Genomic DNA, 12042 nt, shown 5'->3' on the forward strand with positions numbered 1-12042 from the left:
TTCCTTGGATCTTAGAAAGTTTTTCATCAGCATGCTCCAATGGTCATAATGACCATCAAAGCGAGGAATGGCAGGTTGCACGTAATTGGTGTTGTCGGAAGCCATGGAACCTTGCTGTTGCAATAATTTCTGAGCAGGCCCAGTGGGGGCTTTGATACCAAATGTTAAAAACTACCTTTACTGGAAGCAACAGAGATAAGAAAATATTATGATCTGAAGCTGTCAATTTATTCAACCTGACTGATTACAGCTTAAATAGACCAAATAGTAACAAAGTCATCAGAATAAAAAGGAACAAGTTACTCCATGACTAACAACCACTACTAAGACTCCTACATAACTGGGATACTCCTATTGAATAGGTAAAACACCACAACTGACTCCTAAACTATAACAAACAAAGACTTATTAAAAGATGACAGAAATCTCAACATTTACGTTAAGTAAAATTAATAAAAAATAAATATTTTAATCATTAAACTCAATAGAAATAACATTTAAACATTTAAAAAGTCTCAAACCCTGTTTTTTTTAAAAAAATTTCTCCTAATTATTTTTTAAATTTATTTCTTATACTTTCCAAACGGACCCTAAGACTTCCATTTCGGTACCCGCCCCGCTCCGGCCCTGATTTTTTTGTTCCTCCTAGTCAGCTAATACCGAAGAAGCGAAGAACAGTCCAATTGGTTGAGTTGAGAGCTCTTCTCCTCCATTGTCTCGCCAATCTATGGAGCAGGACCAGAGAGCTTCGAGGGCTTTCCAGTTCCACCCTGCTAGACCTGCCATTCTCGATCTGTTCAACCTCTACTTAGGAGTACTATTACTTTCTCTTCTGCTTCATTCATTTCAATTCTCATCCCCCTCTCTCTCTCTCTCTATATATATATATATATATACTAGTTGAGATTAAAATGTAATTGTAATTTATACATATCATGTTCAAATTTGTAGAGTCTTGTCAATTTTTTGTAAAGATATTGAAAAAATATAAAGAAGTATTCTTCTTCTTAAAAAACTTATAAAGAATTAGCCTCTTTAATTCTACATCATTAGAGGTGGAATTAGAAAAGCAAAATTAGATGATGAAACACACGCGATTTAATTTCATTTTTAGACTTTATTTATTTTTAAATAATAAGAAATACCAAAAAATAGGAAATAAAAATAAACAAAAATCACTGAAACAATTCTCAAGTGGAAAAAAAGACTGAAACAATTCTCAATCTTACCTTACGAGTGCGAGTTCGAAGGGTAATTTCAAACTGCAATTTCATACATATATAGTATAAATAGGAGTACTAAGTTAAAACTGTAATTTCAAATTTGTAATCTCATATTCTCCAAAAGGAAATCTCATGTCCTACATATTTAGCAATCATGTTTAACATTGAATCTCGTGTTCTACAGTATAAACAGGAGTATTGAGTTAAAATCTATTCAGCTACTAACAAAATGTTGAAAATACAATTTTTATTTTTATTTTTATAAAAAAAATATGAACTTCGGTCACCAAAACCCCAAATTGTTTTTCCCTCTTTTTTTTTTCCCTTTAAAATCTCAGCAACCAAAAAATGCACCAAAAGTAAATTATCCAAAAAACACCTCTTCTTCGTAATTTCTAATTTCAAAATCAAAACAACAGTGACCAAAGCAACCAAAATCAAAACAAACAATCTTACCTTGTCAGTTCGAAATTTAGGACTTTGATTTCGTACACGAAAAAGAAAGAGTTTTAACTCAGTATCAATCTTACACAAACTCAACAATATCTAAGATATAAACAAAAGTAAATAAAGCTAAAATCAACTCTAAGCTAGAAAATACACACACGCACAAACACAAAAAAAAAAAAAAAAAACTCACCTAATAAATATGATAACATACACAAAAGATGAAGAATTCAACTCAACATCAATCTCATATAAAGTGAACAACCTCCAATCCAAATATACTGTATAACCCACACTATAAAATGATGAAATGAAGCTCTTTCCACCTCAAAAACAAAAACCAAGAACTTCAGAGGAAGAGTCTTAACTCAGCATCAATCTTACATAAACTCAACAATCTCTAAGATACTTTAGGAATTCAAAATTTAAACAGAAGCAAAGAAACAAATTAATTGGCGATAACCCTCGATTAATTGGCACTTGAACCCCACTTTCAAATATGGCAGCAAGATAACAATGTCAATCCCATGTCCATTATTAGTAGGTTAAGAGAAAACTGTGTAACTATACCTTTAGCATCATTCCAACTTGATGTAGATCAATCACAAATGTTGATTGTTCAGCATTCATAAATTTGCTTCCCATGGCACAAAATATCCTATTTTTTGGAATTCTGGTAAGCTCTCGTAGTAAAATATGCAAAAATGCAGTACCAAAAAAATTAATTATATCAAAAGGCCAGGGATATAAAAATCGAACCTGTCAGTCAAACCCACAGTAGCAACATCTGCAGGTACAAAACTTCCAATATGGGAAACGAAAACAATTAAAGCTACCTGAAAGAAAAAAAGAAGAAGTTATCTTTCAAGATGTGTCAAATAAATATTTCTATTTATTAAGGATTAGTGCATTTATACAGAACATATATGCAACATTATTATACAGAACTTCCAATGTGGGAAAGGAAAACAATTAAAGCTACCTGGAAAGAAAAAAAAAATTATCTTTTAAGATGTGTCAAATAAATATTTCTATTTATTAAGGATTAGTGCATTTATACAGAACATAAATACAACATTATTATTAAAACTTTGACACAAAGAGAAAGGTGAAACACTAACAAAACTTATACTTATAGTCGTCAGATAAAACTATTGAAGTATATAAATTTGAGCAAACATGAAAGTCAGAGTATTTAATTAAAAACAGAAGCAGAGTGAAAGTCAAAAAATTAAGAGAAGAAAACGAATCTACTTTATTATATAGATGGTTAGAACAACCCATATAAGTTGCTATTAGTTTAGAGCAACAAAGGAAGTTAGGTTGCTGGACATCAAGTCCATTTCATCAAAATTAATTGCAGGTTCGTTTTAAATTTGTATTATGAATACCATGTTCTACAACTTAAAAAAAAAACTTTTACATCATTAGGTGAAGTTTTGATATGGTGTTTAGTTTTTATTTTTTTATTTTTGGTCACATAAATTATTCTTAGATTAACAATCTAAATTAACAATCTAAATTATCGATAACACGTGCCTGAAGGCACTGTGAACAATTTTTGTTTAATACGTGCTACAAAACTCAATTATAATAAATTAATTTAAAATGACAATATCACTTCAATTTAAAATTTCACATAAAACAGGAACAAAAAATATAAAGAAAATTGAAATAAATAACTAATAAATTTCAAATTTTTTATTTTTTAATGAATTTATCATGAATGTAGGTTTCCCACCTCATTCACATAATTGGGGTGATGTCTTCAAGAGTTCCCACCTTATTCTCTAACATATTTTCAAAATCAGCCCTATTTAAGAAATAATTCAAATCAATCAAATAAAACATCAAATCAATAGGAATACTTCAAATCCTTCAAACTTTTTCACAGTTTCAACTAACTACTTATAAATAAATGAAATAAAACTAACCCAAGTTACTTTAAAGACTAACCTTATTGTTAATACCAGAATATCATGGATGATACAACAAATCTATAGCGATCCCGGGTTTACCCTTGTTATACCGTGATCCGGACATGTGTCCGTGGATGTTGGTAGTTGTTTATCATTTTGTTTACATTCTTTTACTTCATATTTGAGTTATAGGATGTGTTGGGCGGATTTGTTTCAGGTTGGTTGAGTTTAGAAACCAAAACTAGTTGCCCAGATTTTTGGCCTGTACGCTCGAGCGGAGGTGTTGGCGCTCGAGCGGGTAATACACCCATCCAGTATTTGTTGTGCAGTGTTGTGCGCTCGAGCGTGGAGTTGGCCGCTCGAGCGGATCAGTGTGAGTGGACGCTCGAACGTAGGGTTGGGAGCTCGAGCGGAGGCCGGGTTCTGTAAAAGTGCTGGGAGAGTGCATCCGGCGCTCGAGCGGAAGTTTGGACGCTCGAGCGGGAGTCTGTGAATGACGCTCGAGCGGGGTGTTTTACGCTTGAGCGGGAGACTGGGTTTAAGTCCCGAAATTGTGACTTTTCAAATCACTTTTTCACTTTCTCTTCTCTCTCCTACTTTTCCAAAAACACCATTGTTGAGCCTCTCACTCTAGACTCTACCTTCTCTCTAGGTTTTGATCTAGTAGGAGTGATTTGCTCACCTCTGGCCTTTACACAAAAGTTGTTGATCGTCGAGGGCTACATTTTAATCTGAAAATTTCGGGTTTTGGAGCACGTTGGGTTTTGTCATCTTCTCCTTTGGGGCTCCGAATTTGAGGTAGGGATATCCTACTCCTCTCTATGGGTTTTGTCTTTAAATTTTGGTAATTTGAGATGTTGGGCTTGGTTTGGTAATTTTGTGAAAGTTTGGGGCTTTTGTGTAATTTTACAAAAGTTGGGGTTTTATTCATAATAAACCTAGATGCATGTTTGGCATAGAGAAATGGAATTAATGTTGAATCATTGATGAAAATGGGACCTAAGGGTTGAAATGTTAATTATGGGAATTGACCTAATTACATTGTTTAATTAATTGGGATAATTAATTGAGAAGAATGAAGAAATGAAATGTTGATTGAATATCCATTTGTGCATTTATTTTCTGTTTGGAAATAACTGCTTTGGGCTATCGGTGGAGGATAGTCGTGATTGTTGTAGACAATGCATGATGATTAGGCAAACTGAAACTAATCAATGAAATGTGTCATGGAAATTGACGGTTGATAGAATACATTAATTATATGTATTGAGTGATTGTATATAGAACCATTGTGTTTGTATACGTTATGTGTAGAGGAGGAGATAGGGGATGTACTCCGCAGTTTAGGGGAAGATAGGGGATGTACCTCTAAACCAGATAAGTATTGGGAGGAGATAGGGGATGAACTCCGTAGACACAGCTCATATGCTTGTCTAGAGAAGTGAAGATAGAGCTCATATGCTTATCTTTGTGAAGTGTGGATACAGCTTTTACGCTTATCTGTGGATATTGTTGTATACATATCTGTTGAGAATGTGGATATAGCTTTTATGCTTATCTGAATGTGAGATATAGTTTTTATACATATCTGTGGAAATGATGATAGAGCTAGTATGCTTATCTGTTGAAAAAGGGAAAATGAAAGGTAACTTAGACTCATAAGTCGTATGACATAAATATGTGATTTATGTGATTGTATCAGTGTTGGCCATCTATCAATTGCTAATATTTTAGTCATTGTTCATGGTTGGTTTAGTGTATTTCTACTGGGCTGTGGCTTACCCTATATGGGAACATCATTTTCAGGTACAGGAAGCATGCCACCTCCAAGGACATAGCGTGGGAGGCTAGAGGCGGACATAGTGTAGTCGTTTTACTTTTGATGTATTACATGTAACTTCAAGCCAAGGGCTTTATGTGTAAACGAGTTAGTACTCTTTGTTGTAACCAAGTGTTAACTTGGAAAGCTGTAAGCCCGTAGGGCATTTTGTTATGAGGTTAACATGTAATACTTATGTAATGGAACTCTAAGGAATAAAGGAATATGGTTAGTTTATATGTAAATGCATGTCTTAACAGATGGGTTTAATGTTATTATTTTGAGGGCGTTACAAAATCCAAGCTAATTTCACAACCAACTGTGTTGGAAAGTCAGAGGTCTTGAAAAGAAAAATGAATTCAGAAACAAACCATGAAAATTCATAACCATGATAAGGGGAAGGGGGAACTAATGTATATAAAAATTAAGAGGCAATAATACTATAACATCCTCCTTCAACCCACTAATAAATTATTCATGCACAATAGACACTAAATTTTCACAAAAATCCATGTCAAGCATATGTGACTTCCACCAAAATATGCAAAGATACTAAATTTAGTGAATTTTCAAGGGCACTTTACTGTCCACACTCAATAACCATCCATAAGATCCAATCTTTTACATTGATAAGACACTTTACAAAAATATTAGAAATTCAATGAAGTACATATTAAAGTACAAATCCAATCTTTTTAATGAATTCTTCAATAAATTTCAAATTTATAGCGTATGCCCGTGCCTGAAGGCACGGTGTAAATAATGTTAGAATTATAATATAATTGTAATCGTAACACTATTTAAATTTAAAATTAAAATGCAATTATAAAAATATATTTAATAGAGAAATACAGTGCCAAAACTAAGTCACTCTCTCACTTTGTTTTTCTATTTCTCTCTTTAAATTGAAAAACACCCAACACCAATGAGAGGATGTCAAAACACTGTACAGAGAGAGCGAGGAAGATAGAGCCGATGTCAAAACACCCACCCAAACCATTAAGATCTCAGTGTATAAGCAAAAGAGAAATACAGTTTCAAAACTAACTCGCTCTCTCACTCTGTTTTTCTATCTCTCTTCAAATTGAAGAACACCCAAGACCAATGAGAGGATGTCAAAACACTGTATAGAGAGAGTGAGGGAGAGAGTGCCGATGTCAAAACACCCAAACCATTAAGATCTGTGTATAAGCTAAAGAGAAATAGTAAACAAAAGGAAGGATGTTTTCGAAAATGGTAATAGTGGTTTTTTGTAGCAGTGATATAAAATATCCAGTGCAAGAGGAACCACTAAATTCTTGAAAACAACTCTAAAAAGATAGTCTAATTTTAACTCAAACTTGCTGGATTTGTAATAGCGAGAGATTCATGCCATGCTTCACATTTGACTATGAATTGAAATTTCTAATTGTTCCAACTTAGCAAGGCTGTTTAGGAGTTTGCTAAACTATTGAAAGGGAAAGGGAGTTTTTCATGCCACAGTCAGGACAATGAAGTTACAATACTGACTCTTTACTTTCTCAAATTTGACTCTATAAAGTATGTACCAGAGTAAGACCAAGGATTGGGCCAGTAGATGAGGAGCTCCCTTGCCAGGGGTGATGTTTGGGTTCGAGTCTTACCTGTTGCGTGATGCAACTTCCTAGGGTAATATTTACATTATGTAATGGTTATTATAGCATTTTTCTGTCAAATTTTTAACAAAAATTATTTTTAAGATTAAATTAAAAAAAACTTAAAATCTAAAAAATTAAAATAAAAAAATGATTAAACATAAATGAGTAAAGTATAATTTATCTAAATATATTTTTTGTTGTTTACTATTTAATTGGCAAAAATGGATGGTCATAATTCAACGGTCAAAAAAGGTTCCTTCCTCATTTATTTGATATCCTTCTATGTATTTTTTTCCACAATCCGTGTTCAATTTCCATGATCCATACTTCCCATACCAATTCCATTGAAAATTGGATCACCCATTGTTTTCAAAATCATAGCATCATTATTGTGTAACTTACATTTTATTAATTTTAAATTTATATTGTACACTAAAATTTTGAAATATTTTCCAGGTTAAAAATTCTAGATTTATACCATTTCCATTACCAAAAAATTATTACTAATTTAGAAGAAAATTATTCTTGAAAATAATATTCTGCACCAATTTGGCAAGCAGTAAGGTTGCCTTATCCAATATTTTTTTAAGGATTAATTTTTTTACATTTAATTTGGATTTTTTTGTTGGTGATTTTTTTTTAAAATTATATAAAATATTTTTACATTTTAAAACATGACTGCCAACCCTAATAGTTTTTAAGAATATTGAACTTAAACTTCCTTTATAAAACTTGGCAAAACAAAAAAAAATTCCTTTATAAAAGTTTGTTAATATTTTATAAAAAGAGAATGAAGTATTGACATATAACATTTACATAAAAAACCAAAATTTCGTCTATCTAATCCGTTTATCTAAATACACAATTGAATCATGACTGTTAAAATGTCCTAGTAGGACAATTGTCTCTAGGATAAATTCAAAAACCTTTCTTCCTTATTATATAGATTTACAGAGTTATATATGTTCTTTTACTGGTCAAGATGACAATCAAATTGCACGAAGGCCAAATGATGCCAGGGCCAGGAAATATCATTCTACTAACAACAAAATCAAAGCAAAAAGATCATAAACTCACACGGCCTTTGGATTGGATACATCGAAGAAGTCTTTTGTATGGGGTTGCAGTTTAACATATGTCCCTTTTGGGAGAGTCATATTTTTCACTCACACAATGTCTCCTTCTTGTAAGAGCAAATTCTCCATCATCTACAATGAAGCAATACATAGGGTGCATCAATGGAGAATAAATGCAAACAAAGACTCCTCAATGACACTGGTACACAGCAAAATACACCAAAACCACAAAACTTGTATACAAAAACACTACTGGTTGCTTACCCAGTAAGGCATATATATCATGCCTTCTTCTGCAATGAACTCAAGAACGCCACAATGAGAAATGCGCTCAGTAGCAGCATTGCGAAGTTCAAACAACATAGGATAATCAATATGAAGAGATGTTGCAGAATAGAGTCTTATATTAGCATTTTAGATGATAATAGGAAAAATTTTTGAATTAACCACAAAAGATAATAAGCCACCATAAAAAATTTCAAATAAATCAACTAACCAAGACGGTCAAGGGCTGAGGGAGGCATTATAACTGCAACAACATAGTGAAAAGATAAATAAATAAATAAAAATAAAATAAAAAATTAAGACATTTAGAAGGCTAATACATGCACACACAAGTGTTTAGAGTTTGATAACTTACTTTTATCACCATTTTCAATCTGTGGCTGCAGGATTGAAAAGAAACAAATAAATTAGAAATTCAAATATGAATAAGTAAAAGACAACATACAATTACAGTCTTTTTCCCCCTTTCCACTGTTTTCCTTTTATATTTTTTATTTTCCATCTCCTTTTTTTTTTTTTTTTGATGTGGATGGACACGAAAATGAGTAAAGAAAGACATGAAGGCCTTCAAGGGAAATGAAAGAGCACATATGGTATCATCTTAATTGTTAATTTTCCAGAATTCATTTACATTTACATTTACATTTGATTAAAGAGTGCCGTGAATTTGGTTGAGGTCATAGAAAAGATGACAAAACATAAAACTGAAACAGTATAATGAATAAAATCAAATTAATTAAGTGAATCAAACAAAACAAAACAAAACAATTATCATGTTGAGGAAAGCTTTCCTACCTTATCAATAAAAGATGCAGGGTAACATCGATATGTTTGCTCAAATGATGTTCCATGATATCCATATCCATCAAAATACTGCAATGTGTCCCCACCAGTGAAATGAAATGACAGTGATAATGATATAAACAACAACTACAATAATATAGTAATTGTAATAGTTATTAACTATTATTTTTATTTTTATTACAACATCTAATGAAATGAATTTAGACGGTGAACATAATTAAACAATATCTATATATATTGAAATAACTAAATATGCACTGATTTGGGCTGCAAAATATAGTAATTAAAAGTGAAGCAATGAATATAATTCAGACATGTCCATAAACAAATAGTTATCAAATGGAAATTTACAGTAAGGGAAATGTAATACATATAGAAGTTGTATACAGATTGTGCAAAAATCATAAAAGCATTAAACACAAAAGGACAGTTCTCTTTTTCATGCCAATCACAGTTGAAAAATCTAGAAATCCCCTAGATGTTGATTTGTGATTATGTATCAATTTTAAGCAGAATATAACAATCTCAATCAAACAATCAAACAATCAAGACAAAGAGACACAACGATTTTACGTGGAAAAAAACCACAATTGGACACCTCCAACTGTGATCAAAAAACCACGGGCAACGACCACAAAACAATCCACTAAGAAGATTTAAAGGAATTACACAGGTATACTCTCAATTACCTAGCGAATCCACGCCTAATTGAACCAACCTCTATGTGCCTCTTCCAACCCGTCTTCACCTCAGAATTGTCTTTACGATAAGCCACCCCGAAATCCACCAAAGCTTCAGGCTCGAATTCTTCAGAATCCACCGAAGAACAACTCTCTCTTTTGTATAGAAAACAAAACCTTTGATGTACTCTCTTTAAACCATGAGTTGAAGAACTCTTCTCAAAAACATCAAAGAAAACTCCCAAAGTATCCCCAGATATAAACCCTAGAACCCAAAAAGTAGATCTGGAGTAGTAATCCTAAAATCTGACCCAACACGCGAATTTATAGAATCTGTCCCGCGATCTCCGCTCGAGCGCCCAAAAGCCCGCTCGAGCAGCTTCAGCAAAATATGCGCGTGATATAACAGAGGTCCGCTCGAGCGCCCAACAGCCCGCTCGAGCGCGAAATCACACATCTCAGTACTTTTGCAGGCGACCAAAACTGCTGGAACCAGGGATTCTCCGCTCGAGCGGACAGGCAACTTGGAATGCATTTTTGCATTTTACTTCGGGGGTACTGCCCCTCGACCCCGCCATGGCGCTGCCCCGGACCCGCCAAGGGGCGCTGCCCCCTAGACCCCCGCGAGCTGACCGGGCAGCTCGATCCCCGTCATAATTAGCGAAGTGGCAATCTTGAAAGCTTTAGCATCATAAACTTCTCTGAAATGCACAATTCGGGTTGGATTCGCATCTAAACACTCATAGCCTTACTGAAATAAAAGTGAGAAAAGAAATACAACTGAAAGGAGTTTTGTCAAACAGGATTGCCAAGAATAAAACCTAACAACAGTGGTTCCCCTCAGAGACCTGACAGACCTATCCTTACCCGTGGCCTTCCAGTACCCAGCCAGAGTCGCTCTGTTCAATCGCTGCCCAATCTGATACTTGCGATCTTTAGGACAGAAAAAGAACCACTCTTCATCGGTCGTCTTTATCGCCGATTTATCTGCATAAAAATAGATCAAAGCAAACCCAAAATTAGGGCTTTTTAATCAAGTATATATCAATAATCAAAGCAAAAAACCCAAAATTTTAATTTTTTTAATTTTTTATGTAGGTAGTTTTACCAGGCAAATCCCAGGGTTCGCATTTGCAGACATCGATCTCTCGAATAACACTGACTTGCTTCTCATCGCCGTTGATCTTCAACTTCGGATAGTGATTGATGAGTTCTTCGGTAGGGCAAAATTGGTACCCAACCGGAAGAGACTCCTCTGCCAAAATTTTAGAGAGAGACATCGCTAGAGAGAGAAGATCTAAAAGAAAGGAAAAGTGGGTATGGATTGAAATGAGGAATTAAAAACCTAGAGAGGAATGGATAAACAAATCGAAAGAGAAGATGTATGAGATTCAAAGAAAATTCAGTGGGGTTTCAAAGACGTGGGGTTCGATCTGGAAGGGAGAAAAGATGAAGAGTTGCTGTCGGTGGAGTTCGGAGGCGGCACAACGATGGAAGCGGAGCGGCAGTGGAAAGGAGGGGGAGGGAGAGGAAGAGAAAGAGATCTGAGAAGTTGGAGAGAGAGAGAGAGAGAGAGAGAGAGAGAGAGAGAGAGAGAGAGAGAAAGAGAAGTGCAAATAATGTTTGGGTTTGTCGTTCGTGGGTGGGTGGGACGCTGCAGAGAGAGCGAGAGAGGGATTGTTTTGGGTGGGAATGTGAAAATGTCACAAAGCATCTCAGCCTTTAAAGAATAAAAACAAATCATCTCAGCCATTGGATCAAAATGTATCTCACATATATTTTTATACAATTTCAAAAACCTTTCTCCCTTATTATATAGATATCTGTTTTAATTTATATATTATATATTATCTTTATAAATTTACGTGTATTTATTTATATATTATATTTATTGAATTAATGTTATTATGTTATTTTTTAAGAAATAACTGTAGACACCCCATTTTTGACCGCCCTTAAGACTTGGGCACTACTGATGGTTTGCTCGGTGTTGAGAGATGTGCAGGGCAAAGAATCAGTTTCTTCGGCTAGAAGAGAGGCAAATCTTTCAAAACACTTTGTTTAGGGTTTTGGAGTTGAAGAAAAGAGGAAACGAGAGGAGAAAACTAGTTTGGGAGAAGTTCGGCATGAATCCGGGTAGAAGCGAGTCGAGCAGCCCTCGCTGAATTGGGCT

The 12042-nt window shown here is 34.1% G+C and overlaps 1 long non-coding RNA gene across 1 annotated transcript; it reads right to left on the bottom strand.

Annotated features, from left to right (window-relative positions):
* Positions 1–8103: 8103 nt before the first annotated feature.
* On the bottom strand, positions 8104–11087 carry LOC114318229 (uncharacterized). The gene is made up of 6 exons (XR_014330654.1): positions 10978–11087; positions 10737–10856; positions 9181–9258; positions 8741–8765; positions 8365–8629; positions 8104–8232 (listed from the first exon to the last, which is right to left on the bottom strand). It is a non-coding gene; the product is annotated as an uncharacterized LOC114318229 (long non-coding RNA).
* Between the last annotated feature and the right edge of the window lie 955 nt (positions 11088–12042).

This window comes from Camellia sinensis, chromosome 5, assembly GCF_055761805.1.
Source record: "Camellia sinensis isolate YWXY chromosome 5, ASM5576180v1, whole genome shotgun sequence".
NCBI classification, from domain to species: domain Eukaryota; kingdom Viridiplantae; phylum Streptophyta; class Magnoliopsida; order Ericales; family Theaceae; genus Camellia; species Camellia sinensis.